The sequence below is a fragment of the Sturnira hondurensis genome, unplaced genomic scaffold (assembly GCF_014824575.4).
Source record: "Sturnira hondurensis isolate 20B ecotype Veracruz unplaced genomic scaffold, ASM1482457v3 Scaffold0016663, whole genome shotgun sequence".
Lineage (NCBI taxonomy): Eukaryota > Metazoa > Chordata > Mammalia > Chiroptera > Phyllostomidae > Sturnira > Sturnira hondurensis.
In genome coordinates this window covers 1,405,732-1,413,476 of record NW_028089294.1, presented here as the reverse complement: position 1 = coordinate 1,413,476, position 7,745 = coordinate 1,405,732, and the positions used below count along the sequence as shown (strand labels likewise).

Genomic DNA, 7,745 nt, shown 5'->3' with positions numbered 1-7,745 from the left:
TGTAAGCATTTCTGGTTATTTCCCTAGGAAAAATTTCCTGAAAAAGTTTCTGGGTAAAACAATAGGTATATTTTAAGAGTTTTTAAGTATACTGCCAACTTGATCCTCTAAAAGACTGTATCAATTTACATTCCGCTGAGCAATGGTTTCACACAGTAATTTGAGTTTTATCACTTTTTTAAAGCTTGCCATTTTGATAGCTCCAAACTAGTATCTTACTGCTGAAAGATGAATTTGTATCATTTCTAGTGGAAAAATCTTCAATTATACATTTTTACTCTATATGAATTTTTGTTTTACTTCCTCAAGCCCTTTGCCTGTTTTTAAAAAATTGTTTATCTTGTTTAATTAACTGGAGTCATTTTTTTTGTGTTTTAATAAAACCAACCCTGTATCATATAAGTAGAAAATATGGCCTCCACTTCTTCAATTTCAACTTAATTCCATTTACAGTGTTTTTCTTTGAATTCTAGTTCAGTTTGTTTATATCTAAGTCTGCATCAGTAATCTCTTCTCTTCTTTTTCTAGAATACTTTAACTTGCCTAGGACTCGCAGTCTTTATTCCTACCTGATATTGACTTTCATCCTTCATCAGTCTAGCATTTGTAACAGGTTGTATTTCATGTCTAAAGAGAATGAATCAATTATTCAATACCTGTTGACCAGAAAAACTGAATATCTAAAAGGATATAAAATTTATATTTTTACTATATGACTTGACATTCATACACAAATTCCAGATGAGTTCAAGATCTAAAAATAAAAATTAATAACAAATGAAAACAAAATAAGTAATAAATTAGAAAAAGAATAAATAGAAATAAAGCGTCCCAAGCTCAGCAAAGAATCTTGTATCCAAGTCCAGCAGAAACCAGTAAAAGCTTGAACAATGAGCATAGGAATAATGTGTAGGTGGGCTATGGAGACCAAGGGCCTGGACGAATATATCATCTGCGAATGAGAAGCTCCTCACATCCGGGAAGGCTTAAGAGCAGAACCCCAATGATGACTGACCTAGAGCTTCTCACCCCTAGCAAGGTCTTGTGAGAGATGCATGTAATTGCATTTAAAGACGATAAGGTAATGTGGTTACCTTATCATCCTACACATCTGATTAGGGTCACAGAGTCAAAGCTGATAGATGGTAGCTGGAAAGAGAGATAGAGAAGCAAGAGATAGAAATCCAGATTATACCTGTATTATTTCTATAAAACATAGAAGATAGACAAAGCCAAAGAGGGAAGGATGGAGGGTGGGAGGTAGGGGTGGGTGGGGTTGGGGAAAGGGAGACAACTATATTCAAACAATAATAAATTTTTAAAAACATAAAAAGACAGTGCAAATGACTAAAGTACATGAAAACTTACAGGAAAATCTACAAATGGTGAATATAAATATGAAAACATCTCATTAGGTTCATTAGTAGCCAAGAAAATACAAATTCAAATAATGACTAGATGTCCTTTGATGACCTTTGATGTCCTTTGATGACCTTTTCATCTATAAAGCTGGCAAAGTCAGTAACATTGATAATACCCAATTCCGGGAACACGTGTAAAAATTCTCATGTACATAAAAAATGGGCACAGCCCTTTTGGAAGGGAGTTTGACGGTACATACTCACATTTTAAATGTGCAAACTCTTTGACTCAGAAATCTGCAGGTGTCTTTCCTAGAAAAATACTTGCACCTACACACAACTGTGTAGAAGAAATCTTTTTCAGAATTATTTTGAGTGTTTCACTTTTATAAGAAAAGTTTCTGTTAATGTCTTTGTACATTATTTGCCATGCATATGTAAGCATACATTTCTATATAACAGAAGTGCATTTGCTGATTCAAAGAATATATACATTTAAATTTTTATATCAATGGACTCATTGCCCACCGAAATGAGACCATTGTGTTATTAATGTGCTTTCCCACCCAAAGGGTTTGTTGGAGCGTGTTTTCTTGCCAACATGAGGTATTGTCAACTTTTACCAAATAGTAGGTGAAAGGGTAATATTTCAGTTAAACACTTTGCATTCCCTTAGTTAACAGAGAGGCTTAGAATTTGTACGTGGTCAAACTTGTCAACACTCTCTCTTACCGTTTCTGCGTTTTAAAAATCTTACCTAATGCTGTTTATTTTTTATCTTTTTGAAAAATTGTGGTAAAATAGGCATAACAAAATTTACTATCTTAACCACTTAAATGTACAGTTCAGTGATGCTACAGTATATAGTACTGTTACACATCCAGCCTTTAAAGTTATTTTTATCTTGCAAAACTGAAACTCTGTACCCATTCGAGAACAACTCCCCACTCCCCTCCCTGCGGCCCCTGACAGCCTCCTCTTGGAGACCTGGACCACCCTAGGTGCCCCATGTATGTGGAATTATACAGCGGTCTTTTCATTATTGGCTTATTTCAGCACAGTTTATTTTTAATAATTAAAAACTACAAGCAACCTACTCAATGTGGAACAGTTAAATAAATTACAATATATCTATACTTTTACAAAATGCAGCTGTTTGTTTTATAAAAAGGATATATTAGTAATTATGACTTAGACAAAGATCCACCATCTTAGGTGCAGGTAGTAAAAACTAACTAAATTCTGAGTATGTTCTAAAGTTAGTACCAATAGTGTCTACAATTGAATTGGATTTGAAAGAAAAAGACACTAATGTTTCTGGCCTGTATAAAGAGAAAGTTGGAGACAGTATTTCTTGAAATTGGGAAGGTAACTGGAAGAACAGGTTGGGACATACAGACACTGAGAGTTGACTTTTTGTCACATTAAATCTATGATTTACAGTGAATATCTATAATCATTGCACAGGCTACAAATAGTAGGATCATATAAAAGCATTCATTTTGCCTTGAGGTTGGAGCAATACAGTTTTAAAAAGGATTTAGTCATTTCAACTATCTGGCTTTAAAATAACTTTTTAACATTAAAAAATAAACGCCATATGTAAACACATTTTTTAGCCAAGTTTATGGTTTTATATTAAACTATTTTACAATGCTACCACCTGTGTAACATCAATCAATCAAGACTTGGGTACAGTAAAATGATTTATAATGCAAAATAGGATCATCACACTTGGTGATTATCAAGACTGTAAGCTGAATAAAATGAGAAGCTCCATCTGTTATTATCTACCTTCCACCCATACATGAAGAAATATGAAAGGAAAGAGTTATAGGAAATTCTGCAAGTTCTGTGCAAATTCGTTCTGCACAGAATGAAAGTTCCCATTTGGCAGGGACCGTGTGTTATCCATTTTTCATCACCCACAGTGGCTGGTGTGTGGTAGGCGTCCAATTAACATTTGTGGAATTTAATAAAAGTCTATTGGGCTGTAAAAAGAATGTCACGATCATCATTCAATACATTTGTGCAAGCATTTATTATGAAATGTTAAAAAAACAGCCTAACTTCTGGCAACTTCAATTACCCACAACACAGACAATAACTGAGAAAATAAGAACGCCGAACTCTCATAAAAACACATACTTTACTATGTAAAAGAAGGCAGTTGTCACTTTTAAGCCAGAGAAGGCCTTAGCATTTCAGGTACATTGAAATTCATTGGTTTAATAACTTCAGTGAGCAAATTCACAGGTACACACTGAAACACACTGGTAAACGATAACTATAAATGAATGAGGGAAAACAGGACAACAATAAAGTAAATAATCCAAATAATATGTTAACTGCTGGTAGCATTTTTCTCTGACAGCAAAGCGTCATAAATGATGTGAATAATGACTATGAAATGATTCAATTCCACAAATATGTCAACAGATAACACATAATTAGATGCTATAGGGATTCAAAGGTGAATAAACACAGACTCAGCTGCCAAGGACCAAAAACCCAAAGGGGAAGATATTAACAGTACATAAGCTCTAAGCAGGAATTCTGGTCAGGATGGTGGTACAGGTAAATGCGGAACTCGAACCCTCTCACAACTACATCACAGTTACAACTAAACTACAGAACAACCATCATGCAGAACCGTGGAACAGGCTGACCCCCCACCCACATGTGGCAGATAAAAATTGGGAGGGATATCTTGGATGCAGAGTTTCCCCCTGAAGAACAAGGTGTCCTAACCCCACACCAGCCCCCCAGCCCAGGGTTCCAGTGCCAGGCAAAGAAGTCCCCATAACTTCTGGCTATAAAAACCAGCTTGGATTGTAGGTGAGTGAGACAGAGGGCTTCTGGAATCCTAGGCATTCCTCTTAAAGGTCCCACACATGGACTTACTTGGACTCACTTGCTCTGAGTCCCAGCACTGAAGCACGAGGAACATATGGGGAGAACCGAGTGGTCTGGTGTCAGTGACAGCTGGAGGGGCAGTTTTCTCCCAGACAGAAGTGCTGGCAGAGGCCATTATTCCTTTTCTGAGCCAGCAGGCAGATGTCATATCTGAGTCTCCATCAACCTAGCTAACACTGTTTGTCTGCCCTGGTGGTTCCTTGAGATGCCGCCCCACCCAACTTGCAGGCCCAACCCAAGCTATTTCCAAGCTACAACCAGCATCTGGCCTTGGTGTGCCCGAGGCCCAGCACTAGTGGCAGCCAGCATTGGTTGATAGATTGGCCTCCCCTGGGTATCTTCAAGCCCAACACAAGTAGCAACCATCTACAGATCATTCTGTACCTCATTCTGGGTAGCCCAGGGCAGACCACAGGTGGCCTACCTTGGCCTGTACCTCCTGGGAGGGCCCAGAGTCACTGCACCCAGTAGACAGCTTTAGACCAAATCAAAGCACCACCCAACCTTCTCCACAAGGGACACACTCAAGCAGCGGGGACTCAGCAGGCCCTGCTGAGTCCTGCTCTGTGAGGTGAGTTCCCGAACAGCTGATCTTCCAGTGGTCACAGACAGTCCTCACAGCCAATCAGCCTAGAGGTAAATCCCTCCCACTGAGATGCCAACAGCACTCAAGACTCAAATACAATCTTGAGGATGGAGGGTGTACACAGCCCACACACAGGTGGGGAGCACCTGAAGTGCCTCACTCAGGTGATCAAGGAGGCTGTGCCATTGGACCTTATAGGGTACCTTCTAAATAAGGCCTCTCTACCAAGCCCAGATAACATAGTAGCTTTATCTAACATACAGAAACAAATACAGAAGGCAGCAAAAATGAAAAGACAAAGAAATATGTCCCAAATGAAGGAATAGAACAAAACTCCAGAAAAAGAACTAAACAAAATGGAGACAAACAATCTCCTAGATGCAGAGTTCAAAATACTGGTTATAAAGATGCTTGATGATCTTAGGGGAAGAGTAGATGAGTTTAATGAGAACTTCAGCAACAAGATGGAAAACATAAAAGGAGAGATAGAAAACAAATAAAAGAATGAGTCAGAAATGAAGAATACACTAACAAATGAAGAAAACATTACAGGGAATCAACATCAAAGTGGATGAAGTAGAGGATCAAATCAGAGATTTGGAACATAAGGAAGCAGAAATCCAATCAGAACAGCAAAAAGAAAAAAGAATCCAAAAAAATTAGGACAATATAAGAAGCCTCTGGGAAAACTTTAAGAATACCAACATTTGCATCATGGGATTGCCAGGATAAGAAGAGAAAGAGCAAAGAATTAAAAACCTATGTGAAAAAATAATGATGAAAAACTTCCTAACCTAGTAAAGGAAGTAGACATACAAGTCCAGGAAGCACAGAGGGTCCCAAACAAGATAAACTCAAAAAGGCCCACACCATGAAACATTATAATTAAAATGCCAAAGGTTAAAGACGAAGAGAGAATGTTAAAAACAGCAAGAGAAGAACAATTAATTATCTCCAAGAGAGAGCCCATAAGACTATCAGTTGATTTCTCAACAGAAACTTTGTATACCAGAAGGGATGGACAAGAAATACTCAAAAGTGATAAAAAGCAAAATTACTCTACCCAGCAAAGCTATTATTTAGAATCAAAGGACAAATAAGCAGCTTCCCAGACTAGAAAAAGCTAAAGGAGTTCATCATCACCAAACAATCACTACAAGAAATGTTAAAGGACTTTCTTAAGAAGAGGAAAAAATAGATCAAAGATAAGAATAATAAAATGGCAATAAACATATATATCAACAATTACATTAAATGCAAGTACATTAAAAGTTCTAATCACAAGATTATACAAGCTGAATTGATAACAAAACAAAACCCTCACATATGCTGTCTATAAGAGACTCATTGCAGATAGAAAGACACACAGACACTTAAAGTAAAAGGACAGAAAGAGATATTTCATGAAAATGGAAACAACAGCCCTGACCAGGTAGCTCGGTTGGTTAGNAGATAAACTCAAAAAGGCCCACACCATGACACATTATAATTAAAATGCCAAAGGTTAAAGACAAAGAGAGAATGTTAAAAATAGCAAGAGAAGAACAATTAATTATCTCCAAGAGAGAGCCCATAAGACTATCAGTTGATTTCTCAACAGAAACTTTGCATACCAGAAGGGATGGACAAGAAATACTCAAAGTGATAAAAAGCAAAATTACTCTACCCAGCAAAGCTATTATTTAGAATCAAAGGACAAATAAGCAGCTTCCCAGACTAGAAAAAGCTAAAGGAGTTCATCATCACCAAACAATCACTACAAGAAATGTTAAAGGACTTTCTTAAGAAGAGGAAAAAATAGATAAAAAATAAGAATAATAAAATGGCAATAAACATATATATCAACAATTACATTAAATGCAAGTACATTAAAAGTTCTAATCACAAGATTATACAGGCTGAATTGATAACAAAACAAAACCCTCACATATGCTGTCTATAAGAGACTCATTGCAGATAGAAAGACACACAGAAACTTAAAGTAAAAGGACAGAAAGAGATATTTCATGAAAATGGAAACAACAGCCCTGACCAGGTAGCTCAGTTGGTTAGAGTGTTGTCCTAACATGCCAAAGTTGCAGGTTCAATTCCTGTTCAGGACACATACAAGAATCAATCAATGAATGAATGAATAAGTGGGACAGCAAAAATCAATGTCTGTCTGTCTGTCTCTTTCTCTCTCTGCCCATCCACCCTTTCCTCTCTCTCTCAAGTCAATTTTAAAAATGGAAACAAAGAAGCAAAAGCTGGGGTATTGATACTTACACAAAACAAAACAGATCTTAAAAAACTAAATAAATGAATGAGCAAAAAAGAAAGACAGATACAGAGAACATTTTGACAATTGCTGGATGGGAGGGGTATTGGGGGGGATGGGTGATAAAGGTGAAGAAATTAAGAAGCAAAATTTGGTAGTTACAGAATAGTCACAGGGATGTAAAGTACAGCGTAGGGAATATAGTCAATAACATTGTACAGTAATAACTATGTCTGGTGGGAGACAGGTACTAGATTTATTAGGGTGATAACTTAGTGAGTAAGATCACTTATAGAATGTCTAATCACTGGATTGTGCATCTGAAACAATATAATATTGTTATGTCAACTGTATTTGAAAAATAAAAAAATTATTTAAATTCAAAAAAGTACTCTAAACAAGAGCAGACTATGAGGTTTACAGAGTCAGGAATGCAAACAAATGACAAATAAGAAAGGTGTGATTTGTGGAGGGTGTCCACCATGTAAAGGAAGTATCAGGAAACTGTATCAGGTTAGCCAAAGCCATAAATAGAAATCAGTGAGAATCGTAAATGCCAAGGTGGTTTGAGGCCACATTAGGGAAGACATACGCACTAAGATCAAGATTTTTAAAGTTAGTACAG

At 36.8% G+C, this 7,745-nt stretch overlaps 1 non-coding gene across 1 annotated transcript; it reads left to right on the top strand.

Annotated features, from left to right (window-relative positions):
* The first annotated feature begins 6,887 nt into the window (after nt 1–6,887).
* On the top strand, nt 6,888–6,965 carry TRNAV-AAC (transfer RNA valine (anticodon AAC)). The gene has a single exon. It is a non-coding gene; the product is annotated as a tRNA-Val (tRNA).
* Nucleotides 6,966–7,745: the final 780 nt, after the last annotated feature.